This window comes from Sminthopsis crassicaudata, chromosome 1, assembly GCF_048593235.1.
Source record: "Sminthopsis crassicaudata isolate SCR6 chromosome 1, ASM4859323v1, whole genome shotgun sequence".
NCBI lineage: Eukaryota > Metazoa > Chordata > Mammalia > Dasyuromorphia > Dasyuridae > Sminthopsis > Sminthopsis crassicaudata.
In genome coordinates, this window is record NC_133617.1 from 363,536,460 (window position 1) to 363,555,685 (window position 19,226).

The window sequence follows — 19,226 nt, forward strand, 5'->3', positions numbered from 1 at the left end:
CATATATCACATAATATGCATGTGATTTTTAAGGACCATGCCTAAGTGAAGAGGTAGATCAATTCTCCAAGAGCCTCCACATCTGTAGATTATAAGATGTGAAGGAGTTGCAAAGCAGCTTTTACTGACACAGGTCTTACTTGTGGACTGCGAATGAAATAAATTGGAGGCAGAGGAAAGAGGAAAGAGGTCAGACAACGCAACAGCCTCTCCATGGGAGAGGTCAGAGAACAACTGCCTCTCAGTCTCCTTGTATCATCGTCATCCTCTCAAAGGAAAACTTCCATTCTAAAGGTCTGAGTTAGGCCTCCAGCAGCCACTGGCATGTGGCTCCCAAATCACAACATAAAATTATATTCTAATTTTATGTTTCTTAAAAACAAGCAAAAATTCAGAATACAAATATGAAATATAGCTTATTTTATTTAAAATATTTATGTTATAAAAATAGATTTTATGTTCTAGAAATCTATATAATTGAATCTATTTCATTGTTTTTGGAAAAAAAATATTTTATATACTCAGGGAAATAGTGGAGATTATATGTATTTTTTTCTTATTTTAATTAACTTAAGAAACCTCTTTCCACACAAGTAGTTGTTCATAATTCTCTACATATTGATATCACTACTCTCATAGGACTAACTCTATTAAAGTTAGTGATTATACAAGTTATTAACAACATAAGTAATAAAAGAAAAACATAGATAACTATTTTAATTGTGTGAAAGAACATAGTCTAAATCACCTTTAACCAGCATTAAAATTTCAGGTGACATGACTCCTGGAAACTATTCCACTAATAACTCTACATATGATACAAAATAAGTTATTTTCTCAACATTTAACTTAATTGGCTTTGAAGGATTAACATTTTGAAAGTACTGATAAAAAAATTTGACTTAGTATAATTTTTCCCGTGCCTTTCCAAATTTTTTCATGCAACTACAGGAAAACAATCTCTTCATCTTATTTAAAGTCATCAGTCTCAACAATACAGCCATACTTTAAAATAAAATAATAACTAATAATAGTAAGTATTATGTAGCATTACATACATTATGCTAAACACCTTACATGTGTTATCTCATTTGATCCTCACAAAAATATGAAAAGATAAGTGCTATTAGCAACCTCATTTTACAGCTGAATAATCTGAGAAGTGATTCAATGTGATCAAATGATTTGCACAGGGTCACATTGCCCATGGAAGCTCTGAGGTCATATATGAATTCAGGTGTTCTGACTTTAGACCTAGTGCTGTATTCAGTGTACCACCAAGACGCCTCTAGATCATGTTAAAAACAAACATTTGCACAACATTCTCATTTAGCTGTTGAAGATAAATTAAAAGTAAATACAATCTTTGTGGGAGAGCCTAGTGAAATAGGCATTATATTAGTAACCAATTTTTTGATACATTTTCTCAAGGAGGTGAATTATATATTCACACTAATATGTGGATATAAGTATACTCATATACATATATATGTATGTATGTATTTCTGATTTCAGCTCAACAGAAAGTTTTCCATAAAATTTATGATTTATTTTTCCTTTTTGTTTAATTCTGCTAAGTGAGTGGTATCAGAACTTAATTTCTTGTTCAGTTTGGCTGAACTATATAAGATAGAAAGAGGAGGAATATAAGGAGAAATGTTGGGAATAGTTACGATGGAGAAGAGGATGCATGATGATTGATATAAGATAGGAGGAAAATAAATGTGATGTTGGAGACAAAGCTCATGATTGACTATTCCTTTGACAGTGAATATTTTCCCACCTTTCAACTGGTTGATGTAAAAAAATCCTTTGTGGTTATGCTATGAATAACCAAAAGTCTATTAACTACACTTTAGAAACCACTAATATAGTATAAAATTTACTAATAATTGAGGATGTAGGATTGAATCCTGTGTCTGAAGCTCTCTAACTCCAGTGATTTCATTTGATGTTAATCTCAATTTTTTTATCTGCAAATGGATGTTAAACACATCCCTAGTAATTTCTCCCCAGAGTTGCTATATATCAGATGAGATAAAAGATTTATAACACTTTTCAAACCTTACAGTGACATAAACACATGGGGATAATGACGATGATGATGATGATGATGATGATGATGATGATGATGATGATGATGTTTGGCCTGGTAGTTTATTTAGACTGGTAATCTCCTGAGAGGAAATGGAAGTCTCTTGACTGTGCACACAAAAAAGAAGATCCACACCTAAGGCATGAAAGATAAGGGTTAACTGTTAAAAAAAAAAAAAAAAAAAGCTTTTACAACTTAGTAAATATTCACTTTTATTTGTTACTCTAGATCCTGTATTGAATAAAAACAATTTTTTTTCCACCCTAAAGGACAAGATAAGTGAATGAATTGACAAAAAAAAATTTATTAAGCAATGACAATTTATCAGATACTGTGCTAAGGAAGGAAGGAAGAAAGGAAATTTTACAAAGGTGTCTCTGCTTTCAAGAAGCTGACAGTCTAATGGAGGAAACAACATGCAAACAAAAACATAATAAGCTTTATACAGACTAAGTGATAAGTTTAGAAGAAAGGTGTTTAGCAATAGTGTGGGAGGAGAAAGGGAAACTGAAAAATCTTTTAAAGAAGGTGAAATTTTAACTGAATCTTAAAGACTCAAAGGAAACTAGAAAGTAGAAGCAAGAAAGAAGAGTATTTTGGATATGGGGGTGAGGATAATAGTTGAAAAAACATGGAGTCAGAAGAGAGAATGTGATGGGAGAGGAAAAGTAAGGAAGCCAAGTGTCAGGTGAGGGAATTAAAAATCCAAGTCTTTTTCCAATAGAAAAGTTGAGCAAAGAAAAATACAGGTCAGGAGAAGGAATGATAATAATAAAGTAAATGATAATAGGGAAGATATAAAATAGAAATGAGGAATGAGTGCATAACAAGTTCAGTTATTAGAACAACATTATTATGAAAAATTTTCTACCCCCAAGCATATATGTGTGTATATATGTGTATATGTAATATGTATATATGTGTGGTATATATATATATATATATATATATATATATATATATATATATATATATATATATATGGCATAATGGATAGAGCACCAGACCTGAAGTCAGGAGGACTTGGGTTCAATTCTGGCCTCAGACACTTAACACTTCACATTTCCTAGCTGTGTGATTCTGGGCAACTAACAATCCCAATTATATCAGCAAAAAAATAAATAAATAAAAATAAAAACTCTAGCTTTAGTTTATTCATTTGTAACAATGAAGGGATTCATTTCACAATCCCTAAGGTCCCTCCCCAGCAAGAAATATATGACCCATTTATTTAGGTTCAAAACTGAGCTATAACATTGGACAAATATTTCTCAGCACATCAATAAAATGAAAGGATAGGATAAATGGCCTTCAAGGTTCCTTCCCACTCTAATTGCTATGGTTTATAATGTCTTTTCAATACTAGGCCTGACAAATTGTACTACATATTATCAGAAAGCAGGAATAAAAGATGTCAAAGAAAATAAAAGGTAAAAAGGAGCTGCAGTCTTGAATTAATGTTTCTTCTTTTTTACCCTGCCACCTCTTCAAATAGTGTAATATTCCCTTGAAACTAATAACCTAGTCAATTTAAATCCAATAATGTCCATTAATATTTCCCAAAGAACTGTTTACTGAAGGCTACTTCAGTAAACATTTATTCTTGCCCACAAATAATAGGCACTTGCCATTCCATTGTAGTGTATTGAGAAAATCCCAGGACTGAAAAGTAGGGGGAATACATGTGGTAATACTGGTTCTAATAATAACTATGATCTTACACAAGCAGCTTAACTTTCATAAACTTTAATTTCCTTCTATAAAAATAAGAATGATATTTACACAGACAACATATAACTACTACAATTAAAGTTTATAAAGTTGGCAAGTGCTATGTAAAAGTAAACTATGATCATGATCTAAAAATATTTATAATTTCTAAAATCATGTATTTGAAAATACCAAGAAGAAAAAAATATTGACTCTGAACTTATGGATTTCAGGAATCAAATTCACAGTGTCTCCACAGTTTAAGAATGTTGAATTTTTGTGTAAAGAAGATCAGAAAAATATTACCTGAGCATAAAGTCTCCCAGGACCTCTGTCTGCCAAGTTTCTCTCATTCACAATCAATATGATGCTCCTGAAGAAAGAGAAGGTAGTTCCTTGGCAGTTGGGAAGCTTAAAAGGCCTTTATTATCCTGGCTGATGGAGATGGCAATGATAATGCCTCAAATTTGGAAAAGGTCTAGGGGCAGAGATGATAGGTGTCATATAAATGTGAGTCATTTTCATTTTCCAGCACTCAGATCTGATTTTTGAGGACAGAGATCTGATGGATTGTCACATATCCCCCTTTATACTGGGAGATTTCCTAGATGTTGTTCTAAGGCTTAACTCTGACATATTCATTCACCCACCTAGGAAATTCATCTGTGAAACAAGACATAAAAAGGGCAAAATAAAGCAGGGGCTCTTTACTTTTTTTGAGTGTCTAGAAAATTTTAGCAGAGAGAGCCTGTGTAATCAATCTTTTTCTTTGTTTTTCTCTGTCTTTCTCTTTCCCCATAGATATAGAACAAATTATAAAGTTCTATAAAGTTATCACCTTTGTATCTATTTATATCCATATCTATCTATCATCTTTAAATCTATAGAGGAAATAATAAAGTAAGGCTACTATGATGTTGCTTGTGTAATATAATACATGCAGTATTATCCATCTGTGCATATATAAATGTTTATACATTCATATGTATATGTATATGTTTATATATGCAAGAAGAGTCTGTAGTTTTCCCCAGATTACCAAAGGTATCTGATTCACAATATATACATACAATTTAACATATACATGTATGTACATATATTCATATTTAACATTTGAAGATAAAATATTTAATATTTGAAAATAATGGTAAATTTGATCTAGAAGTTAAAGTAATGGTTAATTTTTTCCTAAGTTCATGAATCGCTTGAAACATATTCAAACACCTCAGATTAAGATTCTTTTTTCTTCAAATGTCTAAGAAATTCTTATTATCTGGGGTTGGGTTGTAGAGAGAGATTAGAACTGTCCCTATGTAGCTATATAGGAAAACAAGATAGAGAGAGACTTAATAGAAGAGGTCACTTATAGGAGAAAAAATCTGAGCCACTGGTTGCAAGAAGACATAAACCTTACAGGAATTATGCAGATAAAAGAAAAGAAGAAATGGTTACTCAGAAATCCTATTGCATGTTTCTTGTTCTATCTCAAACTCCCAGGAAACAATTATGAAAGTTCTGACTTATTGTTTCATATTTTAATATTTTGTAAATTTATGGTATTTTATTTGTTTGTTTAAAGCATTGATTCGCAATGAAGGAAATGAACAGTTCTTCCATACCCAAATGATATTTCATGGGCCAAACTTAAGCTTTCTTTAATAGATTGTCATTGGAGCTCTCCTCTTGCATGGGAGCTGTAATTAGTTAGAAAATACATGAAAAAGTCTGACCAAATTTCCATTACCAAAGTTTCTAAATTTCTTTAGGAATTCTTTGCCTATCATCTAAATTACCAAAACAACTGTCTTTATGGTCTTTTTGACTCTATTCTCATTGCTCTAGAGTCTATACCCTTCATAGCCAAAGAAATATAAGAAAAATTAAGAAATTTATAATGAGAGAACTTTCCTATATAAAAGGCATCTGTGTTTAGGGAAATACATTTGGAGAGCATTCAGAGTAAAGCAACCAAATTGATAAAGGATGCTTATAAACTTTGTACTATATGAAGATTGATGAAAGGGAGAATATATAGACAAGAAATGAGAAGTGTGGGGGGAGGGCAATGGGAATGAGAAATATTTGAAAGGTTTTCAAATGGAAAAGGGATAACACTTGACTTGCTTTTCTCTAAAACACAGAATCAGATTATTGGGTGGAAAAATACAAAGATAAATTTAGATTTAATATCATGGGAATAAATATTTTTCTAAGAATAAAATTAATCTAAAAGTAAATAAGAAACTTTAATAAGTTGTTATTCCTTCCCTGTTCTCTCACCCTTTCCTGATAGGTGATCCTATCGGCTCTATTAGTGTGTCCATGTGTTAATGTGTGTCAATGTGTTTATATATATAGATAATAGATAACTGTGGGGTGGATAATAATTTATGAAAGTAACAGAATTATACTTTTGATGACTTGTGATTGTAGAGAAGATTGGAACAACTTTTAAGGACAAGTAAGAATAAAGTAGGCCCATGTATATAATATTTAGGTATAATTTATATAAACTTTGCATTATGAATACTTTATGCCCCAACTAAGTAATTTAGAACATATGAATTTTGTTATATGAATCCATTAAAAATTGTAGAAATGAATAAATAAAAAACAATTCAGTTGTCTTTATAACCTAAGAACTAACAAGTCATATTTGCCTAGTATTATTTCTAATGATAATCCTTAAAGCATTTATATATTTCAATCTTATTTTATTAAAAATATTTTAACAGGGGCAGCTAGGTGGCGCAGTGGATAGAGCACCAGCCTTGAAGTCAGGAGGACCTGAATTCAAATCTGTTCTCAGACACTTAACACTTCCTTGCTGTGTGACCCTGGACAGGTCACTTAACCCCAATTGCCTCAGGGGAAAAAATAACAGTGCCAAATTATCATTTATTTAAATTTCAAATTATATCTACTATAGCTTATTTCTTGATAAAGGTGAAGTCTTTTCAGCTGCTTAAAACACAGAAGTATTTTGGTCAATCATTGCAGAAAGGAATTTAGTCTTCAAAGTATCTTTGAACTAAAAGACAATAAGAAACTAGCATGTCTGCTCCTTTATGCTCTACACACATTAGGATATCTTTAAGAGAGAGATCTACAGAGTCCTTATATCTCAGAAGACTGGAAAATGGAAACCAAATCATAGAGACCAAATTCTTATGCCACCCAAGTCCCTTGATTACTAGGCATATAAAGTACTTTGGAATCAGCCAAAGAATTTTAATTCAGGTTCACACATATCTCTCCTGATATGTTCTTCCCATTACACTATCCAGCTACATATTTCCCACATACAACAAAACAGTTGAGATACATTTGGCGCATTTTTCTGTATCCTCAGGAAAGTGCAGTGGGGCTCTAGGAATGCTCAAGCATTGTCTTTTTGGAAGTCTTCTTTTTTAGAGATTTTCATTAATGAATCTCAACAAAGTCCATATCTATATTACTCCTTCATTCTGAGAATCACAACAATGCACTGAGTATGTTTTTTAGATATTCACAAAATTAATAATCTTTTATAAAGTATCACTCCTACAATAGCTGATAGGCCTAGTAAATAAAAATCACTTTTGAATACAAAGATATTCAAATTAAACAAAGTAGATTAAAAAAAAATACTTTATTGCGCTCCTTATAGTGTCATTTCCCAACCAAAGTAACCAGGGGACAAATAGCAATTGAATAAAACAAATGCTATTTTTTTGAAGCAAGAAAAAATAATAATTAAAAAGTTTACCTCTCAGAAACAAATGCTAGTCTTAAATCAGCTTAAAAAAAAAACTTTTAGAGAACTCCGAACAGGGATTAGGGGATAAAGTTGATTGCAGATTTACTAATTACTTTCAGGATTCTGTAAGTAAACACTTTCCATATTTTTGTATCATAGAAGTCAACCTTTCCATTAGACTCCTGGATAATACATAGGAAGACAAATGCATATATGAAAAATACCTCTTCTGGGCATTCTGTGGAAACAAAACAAAAGAAAGAAAGAAAGAGAGAAAGAAAGAAAGAAAGAGAGAAAGAAAGAAAAGAAAAGAAAACTATTTTTCCCTAATAGATTTCTGCCAATATATAGGAAAATCTAGTTCAATTTCTCTCACACAATATAATTGGCAAGAAAGTTATATGAAAGAAAGGTACTAAGAAAATAAAAAAGAGAGGCAGACAAAGAAGAGATGGAGGAAGAAAAAAGGAAGGAAAGGGGGAAGGAAGGAAGGAAGAAAGGAAGAAAGGAAGGAAGGAAGGAAGGAAGGAAGGAAGGAAGGAAGGAAGGAAGGAAGGAAGGAAGGAAGGAAGGAAGGAAGGAAGGAAGGAAGGGAAGAAGAAAGAGAGGCAGGGAGGGAAACTAATTCAGATTGAATACATTTGGTGTTCATTAAAAAAAAAAAAAAGATTATGATGTTAGAATTCATTGGAATTAATCCCTAATATCCAAGGCAAGATTTTCAAGAATAAAAATAGATCATTATAGGTCTCTGGGGTGAGAGATCAGGCAGGATCTAATGCAGCCCTGGGAGTATTTGACTCCTAAAAGAACAGTCTGGCTGTTTTTCTATTTTCTGACTCATTATTTCTTCCACCCATAGTAGAACTCTGAAAATTATCTTTTTATTTATTTATTTATTGTGTGGCAATAAGGTGAAGTGACTTAGGGAGGGTCACACAGCTAGTTAAGTGTTAAGTGTTTGAGACTGGATTTGAGCTCAGGACCTTCTGACTTCAGGTTCTGAGCTCTATCCACTATATCATCTAGGTTTCCCAGGATTGTCTTTTAACAAAGAATTATTGTTATATTTTGGGTCTTTCCAAAAGAGACTAGTAAACTGTTCATTGTACATAGTGAAGATCAAGTATAGGAAAATTATTTCTTTCCATTATTTTGTGAGCTCTTTGAAAGTAGGCACTATCATTTGCCTGTTTTCATGTCTCCAGCACGAAATAGTAGCTTAATAAATTTTAATTGACTATTTGCTCCACACAAAAGAAATTCTTAATCCTTTAGTCTAAGAAGTACACACTGAGAAGGATTTGAAATGATACAATAATCTGCAATTTATAACAATGTTCAAGATTTAAAACATTTAATGATACTGCTTCACAGGTTTTTTAACCTTCCATTACTAAGCTTTCTAGTCTCTTACTCTTCCTTGATTAATTGGCTTTCATGGCCCTGCTTTCCACAAGGACTTATTTTCAAAAAGAAGGGCAGAAAGACATGGGTGAGGTGGGGAGAGGGTCAAGGTTGATCCCTTTATGAATCAATCAGTTCCGAAGCAGGATGCATATCTATTAAATAAAGCTTGGGTCATTCCCTGTATTATATGCTGAGGATACAAGTTTAAAAATGAAAGTCACGTTTTCTACTGTTTAGAGGCAGGTAGTTGATACAATGGAGGATGCATTAGATCTGGAGTGAGGGAGATATGAGTTCAAATTTGATTTTATACACTCAGTTGTGTGACCTTTATCAAGTTAGTTAATCTTATTTGCTTCAGTTTTCTTATTTGTAAATTAGGATCTCTGGGAGTTATGGTGAGAACCTAAAGACACATTTATAAAATGCTGGGATATGGACAAGGTTCTAAGAAGATGGTGGAGTAGGTCAGAAAATTCCAGATTTTCCCACATAGCTCAAGGTGAACATAGACCAATGAAAAACAAATAAGACTGGGGAAGAACAGGGGTCCCATCCAGACATTCAGAAAAGACCAGAAAAAAGATCTTATAAGAGAAGTTTAACTGATGTGAATTGTAAACACCTCCAGTCTACCTCCACAGAAACAGCAAGCAGGCAGCCCTGTGCCTAGCTGGTTTGGTAGTCTCAGCTCTAAGCACAGGAATGTTCACTTCTGGACTGCTTGGTGAATCCCTGATCTCGGTTGCAGAAAACTGAGCAAACCTTAGCTGATTAGGAATACCAGACAAGGTTTATCAGCAACTATGACAGAAGGCTACAAGTCCTAGAATATTATATTTTAATAATCAAAAAAAACTAAGGTTGTGATTGAAAATGTTACACCTCGCAAAAATAAGTATAATATTAAACAAAAAAATGTACATTCAACAAACTTTCAAATATGTTTGTTATTTCCTCAAACAAACCTCAACTCAATAGGAAATCTAACATATGAGAGCTTGTAATAATAAAAAATAATTTCAAGGAACTCAATAATGATAAACTGTTATATACATAGAAATATAAACCATACGAATAAGACTGACATTAGCACAGTAATTGATTAATACAAAAGAAAGACAGGGGAAGAGTTGAGAATGATGTGACTTTAAAAAAGAAAGACCAATTAGATAAAAATAATAATTTTATTATATGAATGAGTTGCAAGAGCAATAACAGACACAGAGGAATTAGATGGGGGAGGAAGGCTGAAATTTACTAGTAAGGATATGTAGATCTATAAGATACATGTATGTATGTATTTATATATATATACATATATATATATACATATATATAATGTACATATACATATATACACACATAAATGTTAATGCAGGGTAAATATGTATGTATGTAAGCATACATATATTTAAATTTATACATACACATGAATATGACTACTCGAAAAAGCAAAATCATTTTAGGAAAAGGTAAAAATAGTACTTATGTTATATGTACAAGAGTGAGAACTGACAGGGAATTAGATGGGGGAAGAGGGCTGGTAGTTCTGAAAACCTATGCACATGAGGAATAGGTTAAAAATGAAACAATACACACACATACAAACATACCTGCATATATACATAAATAAATATATCCATGCTTAATTGTAACTTGTTTGGGGTAAAAATCAAGGGGAAAGGAGAAGGAAAGGCAAAAAAAAATAAGCAAACAAAGTAAAAGGTGCAAAGCAGACAACAAAAGAAAACCTACAAGGAAGCAAAGAAAAGATGGATTGTCTTGAATATGTCTTTTGTTATTATATATTCTTTCTTGAGATGGAAATTTATTGTTACACATTTTGAATCTTCCCTGATATTCTGCTGGGCAGATGATAATGTTTTGTTTTGTTTCCTTTTTTTTTTTTTTTTTTTTTTCCTTTTCTGTCTTTCTTTTTTTTTTCTAATTTTTTTTCGTTATTTTATACTTATTTTAAATAAATCAATAATTATTTATCATTTTATTTATAATTTATCATTCATTATATATTATTTGTTATTTTAATTAATATGAGTTTTAGATTAATTGAATTAATTGAAAGGCTTAGCACAGTATATAATACATAGCATGCACTTAACAAATGCTTATTTCCTTTCTTCCTCTGTTTCTTCATTCTTTTGTTCCTTTCTCTTTTATCATATTACATTTTCTTGGAAGAAATATGATGTACATATTTAAATGCATCCAAAATATATGCAAAATAAAGCTAATATTATAGGTGACATGCCAGCAAATGGGGGGAAATCAAAGAAAGTCTAATGTAGGGTATGGTATATCAGTTGAATTTTGAAGAAAACTAAGAATTATCAAAAGTGGAAGTGAAGAAGAAATCCATTCCTAAAATTTCTGAAAAATACTTGAATCTTATTTTCCTCATCTATAAAAGGAGAGAATAAGATTACATGACTTCTCAGTCCCTTTCAGATCTACATCTATGATCTTAATGAATTAATAAAGTTGGACTTTACTTCTGACACTAAATAGCACCTGATCATGGCCAAATCATTTAAGTTTGTGAAGTCTCTTTTCTCATCCATAAAATGGAGATAATGAGGTACATTATGGCCTGTTACAGCATTATTGTAAGGATCAAATAATATCATATAAGTATAGAGCTTTGCAAACTTGAAAATAATATATTGTTGGCAGTTATTGCTGTTGCTGATATTTAAGTAGAGTGTCCTGAATGTATTTAGAAACATGGAGCTAAAGTCTATATGAAAATTAAATTAGGCAATAGAGATTTGGGCCTAATCTGCATAGAGGTAATTATTACAGATATAGAAGTGGTTGAAATACACTTGAATATGAAATGAAAAGGAGGAAAAGGGCCAAAGCCTAGGAGTTTGGAGGAGTAGGTGTTTTATTTACATGAAGAAATCCAAAGAAAGGAGAGAGAACCTTCAAAGGAAAAGACATGCACAACCAAATTTTGTCAGGCCCATTAGGATCAGTATAAATTTGTCCGGAAGTTCATCCTTTTAATTTCGGTGCAAAAAGCTCATGGCTAAAAGTATCAAAGTATTTGTTTTTAGGGAGGGACTTGCCAAGAACATTTTCACCTGCTGCTTGGTGCTCAGACATTTTGGATGCAGACATGATGAGACTAGTTTATAGGATCCATTATGGTTCATTCTTAATCTGATCTCACAATGGTTTCCATTAACCTAAGGTCCCCATGAGAAAGGCCTTACTCTAACAAATTGCTTTTTGCTATTTCAATTGTACTTCTGGCTCCCACATTAGAATGGATGGATCCATAAGAATTATGGATGCTGGAAGAGAAAAGCAGAAATGTGCTGAGATGGCCAAGACATTAGATTCCATTTGTTTAAGCCAGCTGAGTCACTTAAAACATTGGTAATCGAGTTTTGAAAAACTGAGAGACTATCTGATTGACCCTGAAACACAGCCACCATGACCAGAGCTTGTGAAGCAGGCTCACTTGGATTTAAATTTCATTTTTATTGTAGTTTAAATCAATGTATTTGATTTTTTTTTCTCAGAACTTCCAAGCGACTTTAGAAACACATTTTTTAAAGAGTTGTTTTATTGGCATTATCCTGGAAACTCTACTCTTTCATACATACATTACAATCAAACTCCTTTCTGATTCCTTGGTGTAACATGTCAACTTTAGTGTGAAACTTAATTTAAAACAAAAGCTATTATTGCAATGAGGGCCATATAGGAGAGTGCTTCACTGCAAAAATAAATAAATTAATTAATTAATTAATGATACTAATAAAATTTTTTTTTTTATCTATCCATTATGTCTTTATTATGAAACTATATGTATTATATTATATATTAAGCTGAATAATTCATTTTTTTCTAAGTCTAGCTTTTGTTATAAGCCAAAGGTTTTCTTTTTTTTTTTTAATTTTTTATTTTATTTTATAATTATAACATTTTTTGACAGTACATATGCATGGGTAATTTTTTACAACATTATCCCTTGCACTTACTTCTATTCAGATTTTTTCCCTTCCTCCCCCAACCCCCTCCCCCAGATGGCAAGCAGTCTTATATATGTTAAATATATTACAGTATAATTTAGATACAATATGTGTGTGTAGAACCGAATTTTTTTTTTTTTTTTGTTGCACAGGAAGAATTGGATTCAGAAGGTAAAAATAACAGTTTACATTCATTTCCCTGTGTTCCTTTTCTGGATGTAGCTGGTTCTGTCCATCATTAATCAATTGGAATTGGATTAGCTCTTCTCTATGTTGAAGAAATCCACTTCCATCAGCATACATCCTCGTACAGTATCATTGTTGAAGTGTATAATGATCTTCTGGTTCTGCTCGTTTCACTCAGCATCAGTTAATGTAAGTCTCTCCAAGCCTCTCTGTATTTCTCCTGTTGGTCATTTCTTATAGAACAATAATATTCCATAACATTCATATACCATAGTTTACCCAACCATTCTCCAATTGATGGACATCCATTCATCTTCCAGCTTCTAGCCACTATGAAAAGGGCTGCCACAAACATTTTGGCACATACAGGACCCTTTCCCTTCTCTAGTAGTTCCTTGGGGTATAAGCCCAGTAGTAGTATGGCTTGGTCAAAGGGTATGCACATTTTGATAACTTTTTGGGCATAATTCCAGATTGCTCTCCAGAATGGTTGGATTCTTTCACAACTCCACCAACAATGCATCAGTGTCCCAGTTTTCCCACAGCCCCTCCAACATTCATCGTTATTTGTTCCTGTCATCTTAGCCAATCTGACAGGTGTGTAATGATACCTCAGAGTTGTCTTAATTTGCATTTCTCTGATCAATAGTGATTTGGAACACTCTTTCATATGAGTGGAAATAGTTTTAATTTCATCATCTGAAAATTGTCTGTTCATATCCTTTGACCATTTATCAATTGGAGAATGGCTTGATTTCTTATAAATTAAAGTCAATTCTCTGTATATTTTGGAGATGAGGCCTTTATCAGAACCTTTAACTGTAAAAATTTTTTCCCAATTTGTTACTTCCCTTCTAATCTTGTTTGCATTAGTTTTGTTTGTGCAGAAACTTTTTAATTTGGTGTAATCAAAATGTTCTATTTTGTGATCAATAATGGTCTCTAGTTCTCCCTTGGACACAAACTCCTTCCTCCTCCACAAGTCTGAGAGGTAAACTATTCCATGTTCCTCCAATTTATTTATGATTTCGTTCTTTATGCCTAAATCTTGGACCCATTTTGATCTAATCTTAGTATGTGGTGTTAAATGTGGGTCCATGCCTAGTTTCTGCCATACTAATTTCCAGTTTTCCCAGCAGTTTTTGTCAAATAATGAATTCTTATCCCAAAATTTGGGATCTTTGGGTTTGTCAAAGATTACATTGCTATTTTTATTCACTATCTTGTCCTGTGAACCTAACCTATGCCACTGATCAACTAGTCTATTTCTTAGCCAATACCAAATGGTTTTGGTGACTGTTGCTTTATAATATAGCTTTAAATCAGGTACACTTAGACCACCTTCCTCTGACTTTTTTTTCATTAGTTCCCTTGCAATTCTCGACCTTTTATTCTTCCATATGAATTTTGTTGTTATTTTTTCTAGGTCATTAAAATAGTTTCTTGGGAGTCTGATTGGTATAGCACTAAATAAATAGATTAGTTTGGGGAGTATTGTCATCTTTATTATATTCGCTCGGCCTATCCAAGAACATTGAATGTCTTTCCAATTATTTAAATCTGACTTTATTTTTGTGGCAAGTGTTTTGTAATTTTGCTCATATAATTCCTGACTCTCCTTTGGTAGATATATTCCCAAATATTTGATACTATCGACTGTTATTTTGAATGGAATTTCTCTTTGTATCTCTTGCTGTTGGATTGTGTTGGTAATGTATAAAAATCCTGAGGATTTATGTGGATTTATTTTGTATCCTGCGACTTTGCTAAAATTCTGAATTATTTCTAATAGCTTTTTAGCAGAGTCTTTGGGGTTCTCTAAGTATACCATCATGTCATCTGCGAAAAGTGACAATTTGATTTCTTCATTTCCTACTCTAATTCCTTGGATCTCTTTCTCGGCTCTTATTGCCAAGGCTAGAGTTTCTAGTACTATATTGAATAGTAATGGTGATAGTGGGCAACCTTGTTTCACTCCTGATCTTACAGGAAAAGGTTCTAGTTTATCACCATTACATATGATGTTTACTGAAGGTTTTAAATATATGCTCCTTATTATTTTAAGGAATAGTCCATTTATTCCTATACTCTCAAGCGTTTTTAGTAGGAATGGATGTTGGATTTTATCAAATGCCTTTTCTGCATCTATTGAGATGATCATATGGTTTTTATTAATTTGATTATTAATATGGTCAATTATACTAATAGTTTTCCTAATATTAAACCAGCCCTGCATTCCTGGTATAAATCCCACTTGGTCATAGTGTATTATCCTGGGGATGATTTTCTGAAGTCTATTTGCTAATATCTTATTTAAGATTTTAGCATCAATATTCATTAAGGAAATTGGTCTATAGTTTTCTTTCTCAGTTTTCGATCTACCTGGTTTAGGTATCAGTACCATGTCTGTGTCATAGAAGGAATTTGGTAGGACTCCTTCAATCCCTATTTTTTCAAATAGTTTACATAGCATTGGAGTTAGTTGTTCTTTAAATGTTTGGTAGAATTCACCTGTAAATCCATCTGGTCCTGGGGACTTTTTCTTAGGAAGTTGGTTAATAGCTTGGTCTATTTCTTTTTCTGAGATGGGACTATTTAAACTACTTACTTCTTCCTCTGTTAATCCGGGCAAGCTATATTTTTGAAGGTATTCTTCCATTTCATTTAAGTTATCGAATTTATCGGCATAAAGTTGAGCAAAGTAGCTCCTAACTATCGTTCTAATTTCCTCTTCATTAGTGGTGAGTTCACCCTTTTCATTTTCAAGACTATCAATTTGCTTTTTCTCTTTCCTTTTTTTAATCAGGTTTACTAAGGGTTTGTCTATTTTGTTGGTTTTTTCATAAAACCAACTCTTAGTTTTATTAATTAATTCAATAGTTTTTTTTACTTTCAATTTTATTAATCTCACCTTTTATTTTTTGAATTTCAAGTTTTGTGTTTGTCTGGGGGTTTTTAATTTGTTCCTTTTCTAGCAATTTTAGTTGTAAACCCAATTCGTTGGCCCTCTCTTTCTCTATTTTATGCAGGTAGGCCTGTAGAGATATAAAACTTCCCCTAATTACTGCTTTGGCTGTATCCCACACATTTTGGTATGATGTCTCATTATTGTCATTTTCTTGAGTGAAGTTATTAATTATGTCTATGATTTGCTGTTTTACCCAATCATTCTTTAGTATAAGATTATTTAGTTTCCAATTATTTTTTGGTCTATTTTCCCCTGGCTTTTTATTAAATGTTATTTTGATTGCATTATGGTCTGAAAAGGATGCATTTACTATTTCTGCCTTACTGCATTTGATTTTGAGGTTTTTATGCCCTAGTATATGATCAATTTTTGTATAGGTTCCATGAACTGCTGAGAAGAAAGTATATTCCTTTCTGTCTCCATTTAGCTTTCGCCAAAGATCTATCATATCAAACTTTTCTAGTATTCTATTTACCTCTTTGACTTCTTTCTTATTTATTTTGTGGTTTGATTTATCTAATTCTGATAGTGCAAGGTTGAGATCTCCCGCTATTATAGTTTTGCTATCTATTTCCTCTTGCAGCTCTCTTAATTTCTCTTTTAAGAATTTAGATGCTGCACCACTTGGTGCATACATGTTTAATATTGATACTGCTTCACTATTGATGCTTCCCTTTACCAGGATATAATGCCCTTCCTTATCTCTTTTAATTAGATCAATTTTTGTTTTTTCTTGATCTGAGATGAGGATGGCTACTCCTGCTTTTTTGGTTTTGCCTGAAGCATAATAGATTCTGCTCCACCCTTTTACTTTTAGTTTGAATGTCTCATCCTGTTTCAGGTGTGTTTCCTGTAAACAACATATAGTAGGATTCTGACTTTTAATCCAGTCTGCTAACTGCTTCCTCTTTATGAGGCAGTTTGCCCCATTCACATTTATGGTTAGAAGGACTAATTCTATATTGCTTGCCATCCTATTAACCCCTGCTTATGCTTTTCCCCTTTCCTTCCCTTTTACCCTCCTATCCAGTATTAAACTGGTAAACACCACTTGCTTTTCACAGCCCTCCCTTTTTAGGATCCCTCCCCCACCTTAAAGATCCTCCCCTTATTTTACCCCTTTTCCTCGAAATTACTGTATTCCCTTCCCCTTAGCTTACTCCTTCCCTTTCACTTTTCAATGAAGTGGAAGAAGTTTCACCATAAATCGAATATGTCTATTGATACACGCTATGTTCATCTCCCTCCTTTCTTTCTCTCAGATATAATAGGTTACCTTTGCCTCTTCATGAGATGTAGTACCACCACTTTATACTTTTTTATGATATAATCTCCTTTCCACCTCTATTTTCTAAGACAAATTGTACATATGTTCTTTACATATTTTTTTGACAGAAGTATAGTTCTCAAGATTTCTTTTTACCTTTTTTAGAAGTCTCTTGAGTTCTGTATTTGAAGATCAAACCTCTTATGTAGGTCTGGTTTTTTCATCAAAAATAGATGGAATTCATTTATTTCGTTAAATGTCCATCTTCTTCCCTGGAAAACGATGCTCATTCTTGCTGGGTAAGTTATTCTTGGCTGCATACCAAGTTCCTTAGCCTTTCGGAATATCATGTTCCAGGCCCTGCGTTCTTTTAATGTGGACGCTGCTAGATCCTGTGTTATCCTTATAGTGGATCCTTCATATCTGAATTGTTTTTTTCTAGCAGCTTCCAATATCTTTTCCTTTGTCTGATGGTTCTTGAACTTGGCCACTATATTTCTTGGCGTTTTGATTTTAGGGTCCCTTTCAGTAGGTGATCGATGAATGTTCTCAATGTCTATTTTACCCTCTCTTTCCAAAACGTCTGGGCAGTTCTCTTTGATAATTTCCTCGAAAATGGTGTCCAAGCTCTTTTTTTCCTCCCATTTTTCAGGGAGTCCGATTATTCTCAAATTGTCTCTCCTGGATCTGTTTTCCAGGTCTGTTGTCTTTCTGGTAAGGTACTTGACAGTCTTTTCAATTGTTTCATTTCTCTGGTTTTGCTTGACTCCCTCTTGGTTTCTCCTTGAGTCATTCATTTCTACTTGTTCCAGTCTAATTTTCAATGATGTATTTTCTTCACTCACTTTTTTTATATCTCTTTGTAATTGTCCAATTGAGTTTTTATCTTCTATGGAATTTTTTTCCATTTTATCCATTTTATTTTTTAGAGAGCTGATTTCTTTTTCTAGCTCTCTAATCCTGTTTTCCTTGGAGTTGTTTACCTTTTCCAGCTCACTAATCTTGTTTCTCAATGATTTGATTTCTTTATCCATTCTGTCCTTGAATGCATGGGATGACTTCTCCAGGCTCTCTTGCCAAGCTTCCCCCTCCCCCTCCCATCTCTCCTCCAGCTCTCCTGTGAGAGCCCTCCTGACTTCCTCCACGAGGTCCTCTTGTATTGAGGAGCAGCCCATCTCCCTCCCAGGGGATACATCTGGGGACACTCCGTTCCTAGTCTCCTCAGCATTCGAAGTCCGCTCCCTCTCCACACAGAAGCTGTCAATGGTTAGAGCCCTTTTGAATTTTTTGTTCATTTTGTCAGAATAGGAATCAAAGAAAACAAACTGACAAGAGAAACAATTGGTCTGTTTTGCGGGGGATGGGGTTGGATGGTATTAATGGGCTTCCTCTACAGACTGGGGGCAGGGCAGCAGAGAGCCACCAACAGAACAGCAATGACTGTACTGAGCCTGCGCTCCGAGGCTCCGAGAACGCACCGAGTCAGTCCAGGTGGGGGTTGGTGGTGGCCGGGCTCCGAGAGACGCTGGCTTTCTGGGGCTTCAATCTTCACCTCCGGTGTTTACACCCTCTCTGCTGCTCCTGGCTTGCTGCCAAGACGGAGCATCCACACTGGGGCAAAAGCCCTTTCGCAGAAACTGCAGAGATCACACCCCTCCCCCTCCGGTCTGAGCTGTGTGAGCTGCCTGTCTTGCTCTGGCTGTCTGCCCTCAGTCTGCGCCCAGTCTGATTGACCCTCCCCCGAACAAACACAGACCTTTTCTGGCGACTTTCAAGGATGTCTTCTCTTGGTGATAATTTGTGGATTTCTTTCTGGGTCAAGCATTAAGTCAGAGGCCTGTCATGGA

General features: G+C 33.5%; 1 long non-coding RNA gene across 2 annotated transcripts in view; it reads right to left on the minus strand.

Moving 5' to 3' along the window:
- Positions 1–1,857: 1,857 nt before the first annotated feature.
- Positions 1,858–19,226, minus strand: part of LOC141554306 (uncharacterized) — a 46,618-nt gene continuing 29,249 nt past the window's right edge. For both annotated transcript variants that reach the window (XR_012485821.1, XR_012485826.1), the window contains exons 3-4: positions 4,112–4,283; positions 1,858–2,230 (exon numbers count right to left, since the gene is read on the minus strand). This is a non-coding gene — a long non-coding RNA (uncharacterized LOC141554306). The remainder of the gene's footprint in view (positions 2,231–4,111; positions 4,284–19,226) is intronic.